Below are 16,102 nucleotides of genomic sequence, written 5' to 3'. Positions count from 1 at the left end.
TTAATCACGGCCAGTGGGAGCTACTCTTAATTGCGGTGTGCGGGCTTCTCATGGCGGTGGCTTCTCTTGTTGTGGAGCACAGGCTCTAGACACGCAGGCTCCAGTAGTTGTGGCACATGGGCTCATTAGTTGTGGCTCGTGAGCGCTAGAGCGCAGGGTCAGTAGTTGTGGCACATGGGCTTAGCTGCTCCGCAGCATGTGGGATCTTCCTGGACCAGGGCTCGAACCCTTGTCCCCTGCATTGGCAGGCGGATTCTTAACCATTGCCCCACTAGGGAAGTCCAAGGTCCATTCTTAAGAGACAAACACATTCTTCAGGTAGCCTAAATGGGAGTGGTTTACAAAAGGGAAATTAACCTCACATCTGATTTCAATTACCTTAGGAGATAACAAGCCATTGCCTAGGGTGGAAATACCCACTGCCCCCATCTTTCCCTGCACCCCTCATCCATGGGACCAGGACTCTTCCTTCTTACCACCTGAAAAAACTAGAAGAAAGTATCAAAGCTCAGCCTTTCCACCAGCATACAGAGCCGGGGAGAAATCTCTTCATATTCAGGAGGCACTTGAGATGGCATTTTTTGTAACACATGAGACCAGCCTGGGTCTCGTGGGGCTTTATTATCATGGGGTGGGGGTAAGCTATGCTTGAGGAAGGGGCATGTGGTATATTGGACAGGCTCCAGGAAGAGAAGGAAAATAATACTATATAGTATTATAGCTAATAACTAATATAATTACAATTAATATAAATATAATTAGTATATAATAATACATAATATAATAATAAAATAAAGGGAGGGGCTTCCCTAGTGGCTCAGTGGTTGAGAGTCCGCCTGCCGATGTAGGGCACATGGGTTCGTGCCCTGGTCCGGGAAGATCCCACATGCCGCGGAGCAGCCGGGCCCGTGAGCCATGGCCGTTGAGCCTGCGTGTCCGGAGCCTGTGCTCCGCAATGGGAGAGACCACAACAGTGAGAGGCCCGCATACCACAAAAAAGAAAAATGAAAAAAAAAATAAAGGGAGTATTAGTGGACAAAGGAGAGGAATGCTTTCTTGAGACTTAAGCATTTGTGCTTGGCCTGAGAAAACATATATCTGTTCTCCCCTCCCAGTCTGGTTTCCACATTAGTTGTTATCTCCCACTGGCAAGTGAAAGACTTGGTTTCTATCCTGTTGGAAGGGCACAGAGAGGGTGAAACCTATGGGGTAAATTCCCTGCCAGGCAACTGAAATCCTAACACACCCAAGGCTGTCTCTGAAGAGAACTCAGCTTTGGTGTATGTGGCAGATGCCATGCCAGAAATTAGGGTCATTTTCTCTGCCCTAGTGGGAGAGGTAACAGAAGGTCATGCTATCACTCTTGGGCCTTTGTATTGTGATGCTCTGGGCCCCTCTGGAGGAAATCAAGCTCTATTCTCTGGGAAGTGGAAGTAATCACAGTGTTTAAGGAGAAGCTTCCAGGTGACTGTGGGACCTTCTAGGAATAATCCAGGTACCTTTAAAGGGTGAATCGCCCCATCTTCCTGGAAGAGTGAAAGAAGAGCTCTTAAGGGCTCAAAGGAGGTAAACAACTCTTGGGTAAATCCCTGGGATAAAAACACAGAACTTCCTGGGTGCCTGGTAACTTGGGGGATGGATTGAGGGGACTCTAAGTGGAAGATCTCCCTTGGAACTGTCACTGCTCGAAGGGCTGCCTTGACTTTCAATTGTGACAGCTGAGGTCGGTAATGGACAGCAATGTGGGCTGTCAAGGAAGGGTGTCAACAATAGGTGGGTGGTACACCAGGACATGGACATTGTCTGTCCCCTAATCTTCTCCTATTTTCCTCCCCACTCTGAAGCCTGCTAATGTCACCAAATGTCCTTTCCTTAAAATTTGCTATCCCTCTATTAGGGAACCATTCATTGACTGAAACTGCCTGGTCCTGGCCAGGCAGGATAATAACCACTTGCACCAGTCATCTCACAACAGGAGGTCCCAATAAGGAACATGGAACTGACAAGCTACTGTCAGCCAAAAGAATGTGGGAGGGGCCAAAAGGAGGGAGGGAGATGCCAGGCCATAATATATCCTGCCCACCTCCCAGAAACCCTTGCACTGGAAACTTGACTGACCAAGAGAGCCACGCGCCATCAGGAAAGGCCTTAAATCGGACCAAATACGGGCGTGGGTGATGCTGAAATTTGGCCTCTGTGCACCAGTGTTGAATCAAATCTCAGAGACAGAGTTTTGGGTCAAGTAGAAAACAATAGCTTTATTGCTTTGCCAGGCAAAGGGGGACACAGCTAATACCCTCAAAACTGTGTGTCCCAAACCAGGGGGATTTGGTGAGGAGTTTTATAGCAGTGGTTCAAGGGCAGGGTTGCTGATAAGGATCTGGGTGTGTGCAGGGCCTACAATCCTTTAATCCGGCCTCAGGTGGTCTCCTGATGAGCTTCTGTTGTTCTCAAGGTTATCAAACTGTGACCTTCTCTCTGGGATGAAGAATGCTTCATTAGGTAGTTAACATCTTCCATTTGTTGGGGGATTTATTTATTTATTTATTTACTAGTTATTGGCTGCACTGCACAACATGTGGGATCTTAGTTCCCAGACCAGGGATTGAACCCATGCCCCCTGCATTGGAACTACAGAGTCCTAAGCACTGGACTGCCTGAGAAATCCCTGTTGGGGATTTTAATTCTGCAGAAGAGCTCAAAGATACTGTTTATGTATGTTCCTTGAGGTGAACCAGGACGCTGCCCCAAGGCTGCACTATTGTTTCTAGGCTACTCCTCCCTTGTCTCTACATTCCCTCCTTTCCCTGATTAGCAACTGTTTGAAACTGCCCTTTGGAACTCAGGGAAGGTCATGGAGGCTGAAGCCTATTTCCTACAAACAAGAAATGGGGGACACAGAAAGACTTCCATGCCCAGGAGCCCCACAGGGTCCTGCTCAGTTTCACAGGCAAGAGGATTGTCCAGAGACAACCTAGAAAGCTAGCCCCACCACTGTAAACCCTGAGACTACAAGCCGCATGGCAGAGAGGTTTTCCTGGGTTCCTGTATCCTGCTGCTCTCTGCCCGGGCGCCCCATCCTAATAAAGTCTTTTGCTTTGTCAGTACATATGTTTCCTCTGACAATTCCTTTCCAAGTGTTAGACAAGAGCCCACTCTCAGACCCTGGAAGGGGTCCCCCTTCTGGTAACACGTCTGCTGTCCTCTGCTCTCTTCTGCTGATGGGAGGGATGAGCTCTGATCTCCATTTCTCCTGGTTTCTCCACATGGAGAGAAAGAAGAGTGCTGGTCCCATGGAGGAAGGATGCAAGGGTAGAGGGGATATTTTCCAATTCCACTGTGCCTTTGAAATGGAGCAGGACCCTGTGGTGCCCTCCTGGGTATATATCCTTTCAGTGTTCCCCCATTTCTTGTTTGTAGGAAATAGGCTTCATTCGGCCTCCTTGACCTTCCCTGAGTTCCAAAAGGGCAGATTCAAACAGTTGCTTATCAGGGAAGGGAGGGAATGCAGAAACTAAGGAGGAGAAGTCAAGAACAGTAGTGCAGGGGCTTCCCTGGTGGTCCAGCGGTTAAGACTCTGTGCTTCCACTGCAGGGGATATGGGTTCGATCCCGGGTCAGAGAACTAAGATTCCTGCATCCTGCATAGCAAGGCCAAAAATAAAATTAAAAAAAAAAAAAGCAGGGTCCTGGTTCCTCTTCAAGGAATATACATAACAAAATACCTTTGAGTTCTGCAGGAACTAAGCCCCCACCTAGGTGGAGGATGGTGACTTCAGCTGAGCGCAAGATTCCTGGAACACCACCCTGTTACCTCATCACCAACCAATCAGAAGAAAGTCTGTACACAGTGAAGGATGTCGAAGACTCTGTCCCACTCCCCAAATGATTCTCCTTTTAAAAGCTTTCATGGTTGGGGCTTCCCTAGTGGCGCAGTGGTTGGAGTCCGCCTGCCGATGCAGGGGACGCGGGTTCGTGCCCCGGTCCAGGAGGATCCCACATTGCCGCGGAGCGGCTGGGCCCGTGAGCCATGGCCGCTGAGCCTGCGCGTCCGGAGCCTGTGCTCCGCAATGGGAGAGGCCACAACAGTGAGAGGCCCGCGTACCGCAAAAAAAAAAAAAAAAAAAGCTTTCATGGTTGAGCAGAATTTTTGGAGATGGTTTTTGGACACAAGTCTACCTTCTCCCTAGGTTGCCAGCCTCCTGAAAAAAAGCAACTTTCTTTTCCAGCCAACACTCAATACTCAAGTATTGGCTTTTGAATGGTGCCCTGAGCTCAGTAACACCTTGCTTTCTCCTCCTAAAGTAACTGAAATCAGAGAATGGATTCCTATCGAAGATCCCCTCCCCCCCATTTAGTAGCCCTCAAAAGACTGTATAGGGGAAACCTACAAAAAAAGAAGAGAGGTATGGGCTCATGCCAGTTTTGAGTTATTTTGTAGAAATATAAGATTGATGACTGTACTGACTCCTGCCCAGTTTTGTGAAATATTTAAAATCTAATAGAGTGAATACTAACATCATTGCCGGGGAATATGAAAGTGTTAAAGTATCGGAGCCCTGACGCTACACAGGCCTAATATTAATCATGAGGAAGCTTAATATTTGAACAGAATTGGAATGAACTGGGCTGCTTTAAAAGCCTTCCTTTGTGTTCAAAGGGGACATTATCTTCTGAGGGATGGAATGGCCTCCATTTGCATAATGTCTTTCCTTTTGTTCCTTCTGTTGTCCCAACTAATTGCTTTAGAATATCCCCCCTCTGCTATTTCCCCTATCTTTCTTACCAATAATGATTTCCTCTTCCCTCTTTTTTTTTTTTCTTTTTTGCTGTACTTGGGTCTCTCACTGTTGTGGCCTCTCCCGTTGTGGAGCACGGGCTCCGGACGTGCAGGCTCAGTGGCCATGGCTCACGGGCCCAGCCGCTCCGCGGCATGTGGGATCTTCCCGGACCGGGGCACGAACCCGCGTCCGCTGCATCGGCAGGCGGACTCTCAACCACTGCGCCACCAGGGAAGCCCTCCTCTTCCCTCTTGATATGTAAAATGTAGGTAAGCTGGGACACTTCAAAGCACAAGACTTCTTGTGAATCTCCTAGAGCTGGGATGGCAGTATGGACACATTGACCACGGGGTGCCCGAGGGTGGCTCAGGCTTGGGAAATAGAAGCCAGCTCCCTGGGGCTCCCTGCTAAAAGGAAGTGTCTTGGGAATTCCCTGGTGGTCCAGCGGTTAAGACTCAGGCGTTCACTGCCGTAGACCCGAGTTCACTCCCTGGTTGCGGAACAAGATCCCACAAGCCGCGCGGTGTGGCCGAAAAATAAAAAAAATAAAAAATAAAAAAAAATAAAAGGAAGTGTCTCGTTACGTGATGGGAGAGGGTAGGTTTGAAGAAAAGATGATCAGATTTAGGTTGTAGAAGTTCCCCTTCTTGAGAGGTATCTGGAGTGGAGATTGCCAGTGTGAAATAAAATTCGTATTTTATGGCAAGACAAGAAAAATTTAAACATGGGAAGTTTTCTCCGCCCTTTGGCCTCCTCTCTCCCCCTACTGTGTGTTGTGTACCTACATTATGCACTGAGCAAACCTCCCCCATCGGCAGAAACACCTGCTCAACCCTAAGGAGCCGCATTCTCATAGCACCAACAAGACAAGTCCTTAAAAGATAACAGTCCTTGTGGATTTTATAAGGAGCCGTAATGATGCTTACGTCTGGATTGTGTAAACTGTCAATAATATGTCATTTAATGTACAGCATTTTGTCTCAAAAAACTTACGTAACTGTGCCTTGACTTTCAATGGGCAGAACAGTTCTTGGAGATTTCTAAGATGCTCTTCCCAGGTTATAATCCTCAATTTGGCGTGAATAAAATTTTCCATTTCTTTCTTAGATCCACTGATTAATCTTTTGTCGATACCAGCTTCCTCGTGGTTAATAAAATTGGTTAAGTTTCTGTGACTCAGCTGTTTTCCCTTCTCAAAATTGTCCTGGGACCTTAAGAGGCAAAGATACCAGGGCTGGGGATGGAGGTGCAGAGGGCTGATGATGAAATAAAATTCATGTTTTATGGCAAGGTGAGAAAAATTTAAACATAAAATGTTTCTTTGCCCATTTGGGCTTCCTCCCTCCTGTTTGGTGTGTATTGTGCATCTGCATTAACCAGACCTCCTAAGGAGATCACATTCCTTCTTAATTTCATCAAGGGTCACAACTCCTTAGGAGATAACCTTTCTTGACCTTGTAAGGGGCCATGATGACCCAAGACCCACTACTTGCTTTGTATTATACGTGTAGATCTAGATTGCGTAAACCGTCAGTAATACATCATTTAATGTACAGCGATCCCTTTGTCTCAAACAGTTACATGACTGAGCTTGGATCCCCAGTTTGGCTGGAATACAATGTTCTATTTCTTTCTAGATTGACTGATTGATTTTTCATCAACAGTAGTATTGGTAATTATCTAACAAGTTCTCACTTAAGCACTGACTGTGAGCTGGTCATGTGTTAAGTGCTACGCAAGCATTTGCCTCGTTTAGTCCTTACTGCACCCAGTAAGGTGGATTCTATTGTGATTCACATTTTGCAGTATAGGGGAGGAAAAAACTTTTCCTCTACCCTATTCGATTGAGTGGATGGGGCTATGCAAATTAAACCAACAAAATACAGGTAACAGAAGAAGAGGCTGTCAAGGAGCAATACATTTTTCTCTTCCCTTCTAGGTTCTTCTGGCTGGTCTAAGAATTAAACTGACATGAGACAGATTAATAGGAGAAAACCAAACAAAGGGAGAGACCCAGGAAAACTGAGTAATTTACTAAAATGACTGAAACCCTCACCTTAAATACAATCTTCAGTTTAAGACAGAAGAGGATGTTAGGGGTAGGGATCTGGGCCTTCAAAGGTAAGGAAGGCAATTCACATGGAGATGGAGAAGCAAATGTTTGGTAAATAAATGTTTGCTGGTCCAGGCAGAGGCAGTGGGACACAGATGAATTTTATCAGATGCTGTTATGTTCCTCCCTGTCTACACACCTAAGGTCTTACTATACTTATCTATGGTGATAGGTCCCTTCCTAGAACAGGTCCTCTATCTACATTCTTTAGGCAGCTAAGGGGGAGGTCAAAGTTTCTTCCTGAGTCTTCTGTTTCTTACAAATAATCAACCTAGGGAATTCCCCTGCAATCCAGCGGTTAGGACTCCGAGCTTTCACTGTTGAGGGCCTTAGCTCAATCCCTGGTTGGGGAACTAAGATCCCACAAGCTGCGTGGTGCAGCAAAAAACCCAAAAAACTAACAATCAATCATTAATCCTCATGCTGAAGAGACACATTTTGGGGTGGCAAATTTTGCTCCCCTACAAGACATACAAATTTTATCTGATGTTAATATTTTATTTTTTTTACGTGTACAAGGGAATCTCGCAGAAAGGAAGTAAAAACTCAAAGAGGTGGGTCGGTCTTATATACCATTTTAACAAAGTGCAATACATTTGTAGAGAGGCGACAAGACAAAGGAAAAAGGTTTGGGCTTCTAGGGGCAGTAGATCGTGGGAAGGTAAATGTGTGTGGGGGAACAATGAAAGATAAGGGTTATTTCAGTTCAGTTTCTTTATGCAAATTCAAGTTGGTGCCATCACCAGTGACAAGAGTTGGTTCCTCTTCCTGGTACAGGATGGAGGAGGGGGAAGGGAATTTCCCTTTCCTCCCCCTTACCTTCAAAGGGAAATTTATGCCTTGCCTTTAGGCAGGAAGGGGGAGGATAAAGAGCTTTCCCTGCATCTGCGGTTTCTTGATTGCCTTCAGCTCAAAATAATCCTTATGCCAAAGTGGCATATTTCGAGATGGTATATCCTGATCCCCTTCAGCAGCTGAGTAAACTGAAGCATAGAAAGCAACTTGCCTAAAGTCACAGAGCCTGAACTTGAACTGGGTCTGCTTTAAAGATAGGGAAGGCGGGGCCAGGGCGCAGACAGAACTCCACCTGGCAAGGCGGTCACGGTCATTGTCAGGGAGGGGGAAATTTATCCCTCTCCCCTTCGTGAGTTCTTGTGGCTGGACTAGTAAAATGGACACAAAGATGAACAGGAGAAAAAGAAACAAGTTTTAATTTATGTGCACAAACTAAAGAGGCCTGGTAGAAATGGGACCTAAGAAGTGGCCAAAGCAAGCAGCTTTTATACTTTGTAGACAAAGAAATGATAAATGTATGAGGAATTGACAGGACAAAGAAAATTAGGCTTTGGGTTCTTAATTAGTGAAGAGTCAAAACAGAGTTTGAGCTTGGGGTAGCAAATTAAAGAAGTAACAATGTTTGTTTAGACAGTTTTCTCGCCCCAATTCCCTTTCTCTGACGATAAGGGTGTCCTTTTATCTCCAGATGCAGGGAGTGAATTTTCACGTGGGAAATTTAATGATTGATTGCTTTGCTTTGACTTGGGGATTCTCTGCTCTCTTCTTTCTTTTTTTAAAAAAGCTTTTCTTTCTTTATTTTTATTGAAGTATAGTTGATTTACAATGTTGTGTTAGTTTCAGATGTACAGCAAAGTGATTCAGCTATACATACATATATATCTATTTTTTTTTCAGATTCTTTTCCCTTTTAGGTTATTACAAAATATTGAGTATAGTTCCCTGAGCTATACAGTAGGTCCTTGTTGGTTATCTGTTTTATATATAGTAGTGTGTATCACATGGGAAATTTATTTTCTGCTTCCAGAGAGACACAGAGGAGGGTCAAACTGTCCTTCTTACATCAGCTGTTTCTTAACTTTAATTCAAAAATAATCAATATACGATTGAGGCCTCTTTGCGGGGACAGCCTGCCCTGGGCCCCAACATCATGTGGTTCAAAATTTGTGCTCTTTAGCCTTCAAGACACCCAACACAGGGGAAGAAGCTGCTAGACCTCTAAGGAGGTAAGTGGTAGCAGGAGACAGAAAGAACCAGAGCGATGAGGACAAACCCAGAAACTTCCACCAGGGAGGCTGGGGAGTCAGGACAAAGGGGTCAGAGACCAGAAATGAGTCATCACAGAAGTGGGGAATAAAACCTAACGCTAATGTCTTTTAACAAGGTGGTAGAAGAGGAGGGGAGGCGGGAGTGGGAAGATATTGAGGGGAAGGCTGTAAAGAGATGGCAAGGAATTGGTTTATGTGATTGTGGGGCAGGCTGGGCAAATCTAAGCTCTGTAGCACACGCTGTTAGGAAGGGCAGCTTGGAAACTCTTGGGCAGGAAGTGGTGCTACTGCCCACAGGCAGAATTTCTTCTTCTTCTTTTTTTTTTGGCCACGCCATGTGGCTTGTGGGATCTTAGTTCCCCAATCAGGGACTGAACCCCGTGAACCTGGGCCCCGGCAGTGAAAGCGCTGAGTCCTAACCACTGGACCGCCAGGGAATTCCCCAGAATTTCTTCTTCTTTAGGGAAGCAGAACCCTTCTACTCTTAAGACCCTTCAACTGATTGCATCAGGTCACCCAGATTGTTGAGAACAATTCCTTTTATTTAACGTCTACTGTAGATGTTAATCACATCTGCAAAATTCCTTCACAGCAATACCTAGATGAGTGTTTGATGGGACTACTAGGATATTGTTACTGAAACTCAGATCTCTGTGCAACAGTGCTGAATCGAATCTCGGAGACAGAGTTTTGGGTGAAGTAGAAAAGGATAGTTTTATTACGTTGCCAGGCAAAGGGGACCACAGCAGCCTCCTGCCTTGAAAAACTGTGTGTCCCAACCCCAGAGGCTTTGATGAAGGGTTTTATAACAGTGGTTCAAGGGTGGGGTTGCTGACAAGATTAGGGTGTGTGCAGGGTCTCAGGTGGTTGTCTCCTAATTATGGTGGGCTTCTCTGGTCCCTTTAATCTTGCCTCAGGTGGTTTCTTGGCCGCTTCTCCCTTGATTAGCAACTGTTGGAATCGCCCTTTGGAACTCAGGGTAGATCATGGAGGCTGGAGTCTTGCCTACAAGAAAGGGAAGACAAAAAAGGCCTTCTATGCCCGGGAGCCCCACAGGGGCTCGGTTTCAATATTCACATAAAACTGACCATCACCGTGCTCAGTAAACACTGGCTGAATTAATCAGTAATAATAAGCCAATATTTATTGAGTAGTTAATAGATGCCAGACACTGTTCTGAGAACTTTGTATGTATTAATTTGTTTACTCTTCCCAATAAATTTACAAGGTCAGTGTCCAGCATTAGTGCTGTTTATCAATCAATATTTCCTCTTCTCCTTTCTCTGGGCACGTGACAGGTTTTCACTTTGCCATCCCCTTTAAATTCAGTATAGCCACGTGACTTGTTTTGATCAATGAATTATGAGCAGGAATGATTTCTATCATTTCCAGGTAGAAATGTTTACGAGCCAGTTTATTGCCTCTTTCTTTTCTCCTTGTCATGTTGACCAGCAATGTCCAGATGGGGGGCCCTCTACCAGCTTGGGTCCCCCAAAGTGGGCAACATGAGTGAAATCCTAGCTGACCACATTGGACACAGAGCGTGTATTTTAAGCCACTGATATTTGGGAGTTATTTGTTTCCACCTTATAACCCAATTTATCCTGATTATCTCCCTTTACAGATGAGGAAACTGAGGCATGGAGAGATTAAGTAACTTGCCCAAAGTCACACAAATAAAAGTGGTGGAGCCAGGATTCAAACTCAACCATCTATTAGTCCTTGCTGTCTAGAACGTTACAACGTCTCAGACTGATGCCAGAAACTCAGCCTCTGTGCACTGGTGCTGAATCGAATTTCAGAGACAGAGTTTTGGGTGAAGTAGAAAAGAATAGCTTTATTTCTTTGCCAGGCAAAGGGGGACACAGCAGGCTTGTGCCCTGAAAACCTGTGTGTCCCAACCCAGGAGGATCTGGTGAGGAGTTTTATAGCAATGGTTCAAGGGTGGGGTTGCTGATAAGGATTAGGGCGTGGGGGGGGCCTGCACTCCTTTAATCTGGCCTCAGGTGGTCTTGTCTGGAATGAAGAATGCTAACATCTTCCATTTGTTGGGGGCTTTAGTTCTGTAAAGACCTCAAAGATATTGTTATGTGTATCCCTTGAGGTGGAACCAGGACCCTGCCCCAAGGCTGCACTATTGTTTCTTGACTGTTCCTCCCTTGTCTCCGCATCCCCTCCCTTCCCTGATTAGCAGCGATTCAAATCTGCCCTTCGGAACTCAGTGAAGGTCTTGGAGACTGGAGTCTGTTCCCTGCAAACAAGGAACGGGGGACACAGAAAGGCTTGGTCATGCTAGGTTTCAAGATTGCCATCTTTTCTAAGGCTTAGTTCTTCAGCTTTCCATTGAGAGTGGCTTTTAATCCCTCCTTCCCCCACCCCAAACCTCTGGCAATGTCTGGAGACATTTTTGGTTGTCACAACTTGGGGGGGCAGGGCAGTTGTGCTACTGGCATCTGGTGGGTAGAAGCCAGGGCTGCTGGTAAACATCCTACCACGCACAGGACAGCTCCACAGCAAAGAGTTATCCAACCCCCAATGTCAATCGCACCGCTGTTGAGAAGCTCTGACTTACACGAAATTCCTCTGGTAACCAAAGTTAGCGTCTGTTGCTTGCCACTGGAGACTTGGTTGGGTTGTTATGAGTTAGTTAATTAATTAATTGAAAGCAGCAGGGTGTCAGCGCCGGGCCTGGTCTTCGTTGACATTTGCCTGACTGATCTGGAGGAGTAACTGGTGAGAGCGCTGCATGTGCCCATGACACTTAGCTATGCCAGGGAGTGAAATGCCAAGCCGCTGGCGATACATCGCAGGAAGAGCTCACCAGGCTGCGTGAGTGGGCAGCGCAGTTGCCAAGGACGAACTTCAGTGTGGGCAACTGCAAGGTGCTGTGTTTGGCAAAAAATAATCCAGGCTATACTTAGAGGTTGGAAGAGGATGGAACAGGATAGAAGAAGATGAATAGAAATGGAAAGAATTCCAGAGAGCGATTCCCAAGCCTGATTTTAAGACTCACCTGAGCTCCAGCTAACGACACTGGTGCCGAGGCCCTTGCCCTGGATGTACTTGTTGAGAGGTCTGGGCGCTACTATCGGATCAACTTTTTATCTTCTGCGGGAACATAGACCCTGTTTCCCCAGATTTTCTGATTTTCAAGAGAAGCCCCAAATCCTGGCTTTTATATGTAAGTTCCCATCCCGTCCCCCCTTTCTGGTAACTTTTTGGATATAACGTCCAGCCAAAAGAAAAAATGTCAAGAATGAAGAAAGAGCTCCTTCCCATACCCTTTATCCAGATTCCCCAGTTGCTATCTCTTTGTCCCATTTGCTTTATCACTCGAAGTTCCCAATTTTTATCAGCAACCTATGGATCGAGCTAAACAATACTGTGAATGGACTTTGTTCCTTAAACTGTCGTTGGTGACTTGTGAAGCTCAGCCTCCCTTCTGACGAATTAAGTAAGAATCTCTGCTGGGTCCCCTGGACATTTATATGTAAAAAAACCTCCTCCAGATGGTGCCAATGTGCATCCAGGGCTGAGAACCACTGGTCTGGGTCCCTCATGGTAATTTTATTCCCCTTATTGGTGACTGGCTTAGTGGTAGACATGGAGCCTAATTCTGGCTGAAGAGAATAAGGGGAAAAATCGAATGGAGTAACTTCTAAGAAAGGTTTCTTCCCTCTTAAATACACGCAAGAGGGACTTCCTCGGTGGTCCAGTGGTAAAGAATCTGCCTTCCAATGCAGGGGATGCGGGTTTGATCCCTGGTCGGGGAACTAAGATCCCACGTGCCACGGGGCAACTAAGCCCGCGTGCGCCACAACTACTGAGCTTGCGTGGCTCAATGAGAGAGCCCGTGTGCTGCAAAGTACAGAGCCCACATGCCCTGGAGCCTGCGAACCACAACTACAGAGCCCATGTGCCCTGGAGCCGGGTGCCACAACTAGAGAGAGAAAATCCACACGCCACAACTAGAGAGAAGCCTGAGCACCACAATGAAGAGCCCCCACACCACAACAAAAAAGATCCTGCACGCCTCAACGAAGATCCTGCGTGCCGCAACTAAGACCCAACACAGGCAAGAAAATAAATTAAAAAAAAAAAAAGACACACAGGAAAGAGGCAGCTTTTGTGCTGGATGTTGCATTGGACATGATGGGATATTTTATCTTGGTATGATGGATACTGGCCCGAGGATGGAAGCGTGGAAGGATGGAAAGGCTTTGGGTCCTTGGATTTATCTTTGAGCTGCTGAATTAACTAACCTGTGAGCCCCTTTATCTTGAGATTTCTTTTTACAGAGGAAACATTTTTTCATGCTTAAATTGAATGGCAGAGATGACTCGTCACTTGCCAAATCAATGACTATCTTATATTATGTAGAGATATTACTAGGAAACAACTCTTCAGCCATGGTCGATGTTTTCAGCATCACCTCCCCTGGAATCTAGATGGAACCACGTGACTGCTCTGACTAATGGAATGAATGGGTTACTTCTGGGTCAAGGTAATTAAGTTTAGGGCATGGTCCTTCACTTCCTCATCACCACCCCTCACCTGTCCTCCTCCCCCCATCTACCAAGGTGGGTGATATCAGGACCGCCCTGAAGCCACAAGATGACAGAACTACAAGATAGAAGCAGCTTGGTTCCCTGAGTTACAGCTTGGAGCAGAGCCATCCAGGAGTGTTACTCAGCCAGAAACACCTACGCTGGACTCTGTGTGAGCAAGAAATAAAGGTTTATTCGGTTAAGCCCCAGAAATTTGGGGGTTTGTTATGATAGCTTAATTTACCTGATAAATACAATCTAGTTAAGTTAGAATTGGGTGTTACTTTCAGACAAAAGGTTCTTACTTAAAGCGGGAAAGAAGGGCCCATGAAGTCCAGACCACCATCTTAAAACTGTTTTTTGTTTCTTTGGGTTTTTTTTATATTTACAAAGAGGGAATCAGCGTTCCACAAATGTAATCTAACCTCCAGGAGTTGCTTGCTTTCAGCCTAGTGACTTGGCCTTGCCGTCGCCTTTATGGTAGCTTTCATTTTAGGCTGATGATTCACTAGCCCTCAGGCACTGCCACCTGGTTTCTGGTCCCTGGTTCTTTCTCAGTCTTGATTCTTTCTGAACTGAACTGGCTTTGAGGTTCTGATCTCCCTTCTATAAACATCCTGACTAAATACCATTCTGGTCCAGCTGTCCTGCTGTCCCTAAGAGGGACTCTCAGCTGCTCCCATATGGCTGGGTGTTCCCCAGTTCTGGAAGCTTCAGAGGTTCTAGTCAATGTTCATTTGGTAACTAGGAACAGAGACTCACTCAGGCTTGCTCAAGGCAAGGGGAGATTGTTGAAGGAATTCGGAAAAAGTCTCCCAGAGATCTGAGGACTGCACCTGCAGTACAGCTGGGCCTGGAGGAAATGGGATAGGGAAGCTATTAGAACCCAAGGAAGCCACTCTCTTCCTCTCTTTGTGATATTTGTTTTCCCCTAAATAGTACTTAATGCATTCTCCTTCTCTCTTTCCTTCCTTTGGATAGCTGAGCACTTACCAGAGAAGTAGCTAGAACGAGACAGTCAAGTACACCGCTCTCACAGAACTTATCTCCTAGTAAGTAAACAAACAAGCAAAAGATAAAATATTACACCTTCCAAGCTATCAAGAGAATAAGTATGGACTATACTAAAGAATAACAGGGGATTTGCTTTTGAGAGTTGGTAAATGAAGAGGTGACTTGTCAGCTCAGACCTGAAGAATGAGAAGGGGACAGCCACATAAAGAGAAGAGAATTCAGGCAGTGGGAACAGCAGGTGTAAAGGCCCTGAGGCAGAAATATGTTTGGCTGGATCAAGGAACTGAAAAGGGAGGACATGTGACTGAAGTGTAGGCCACGAGATAAAAGGTGGCATGGAATAAAGATGGATAGGTTAGTATGATTTTTATTTTTAATTTAATTTTTTGGCCTAGCCACATGGCATACGGGATCTCAGTTCCCTGATCAGGGATTGAACCCATGCCCTCGGCAGTGAAAGCATGGAGTCCTAACCACCGGACTGCCAGGGAATTCCCGTTAGTATAATCTATAATCTTTATAATGCAAGACCTTGGAGACCAGGGCAAAAATTTGGATTTTATTTAAGTATAATGGGAGGGCTTTGCAGGGTTGTCTTCTTATGACCAAACAGTTTTTTTTTTTTTAATAACTTCAACTTGCATTTGGCCTATTGTTGCTGCCCTAGTCCCAAGGCTTCCTTATATCTTTTCTGTTTTGCTCCCCCTAGCCAACTAGCAACCGATTTCTCTGTCTCTTAGTTAAAGTTCCCAGCAGAGATCATCTGATTGTCTCAGTTTACCTTTTTCTTTTCTCAGTTTACCCCTTTAAGTCAAGTCGCAAGTCCCAGGCCACTGGCCACGCTATGAATGGGTTGGCTAGCCTTAGATGAGGTGCAATCTATGATCTAATCAGCTGTGCCTGGGGGCAAGGTCATGTCCAATTCATGATCATGTCCACCTACCAGAGACTGTGGATAAAGCAGGCAATGTACAAGCTCTTAAAGAAGTACTTCTAAAGATAATATTTATGAAACTAGTATTTCACTGGGTACCTATCATATACAATTTCTGTATCCCTCATTAAAACTCTTAAATGGCTTCTGAATGTACTTAGGATCAAAATTCAAGACCTTTAACATGCCTGTAATTTGACATCCTCTGGATCCAGCTTTTCTTTTAGTCTCATCTGATGCTACTCTTCCTGTATGTGCTCCAGCTTTACTGACTTTTTTGGAGGAGAGGTCTTTCCAGTCTCAGGGCCTTTGCACACGCTTGGGTTTTTTCTCCCTCCATGTGTCCCTCTTTTATTTGGATAATGTTAGCTCTACCTTTAGGTATAACTGTAAATGCCAACTCCTGTTCCTTGACTCTCCATCAAAATTAGAGCCCTCTGTTTACATGCCTGTGTACTTTTTACTCTCTACCTTCCCTTTATGACACAGATCGTAGTTGTAAATGATGTTGATGTGTGTGTTTACTTGTTTAGGACTTTAGTACTTGTTTAGTGCTGGACTGGGAGTTCCATGAGGGCAGTGGTCATATCTGTGGGGATTATGGTTGTTTCTGACACATAGTAGGTACTCAGTAATAAGTGCTAGATGAAT

Source organism: Stenella coeruleoalba (assembly GCF_951394435.1).
Source record: "Stenella coeruleoalba genome assembly, chromosome: 15".
Lineage (NCBI taxonomy): Eukaryota > Metazoa > Chordata > Mammalia > Artiodactyla > Delphinidae > Stenella > Stenella coeruleoalba.
The sequence above is the reverse complement of the archived record's forward strand: the minus strand, read 5'-3'. Positions refer to the sequence as shown.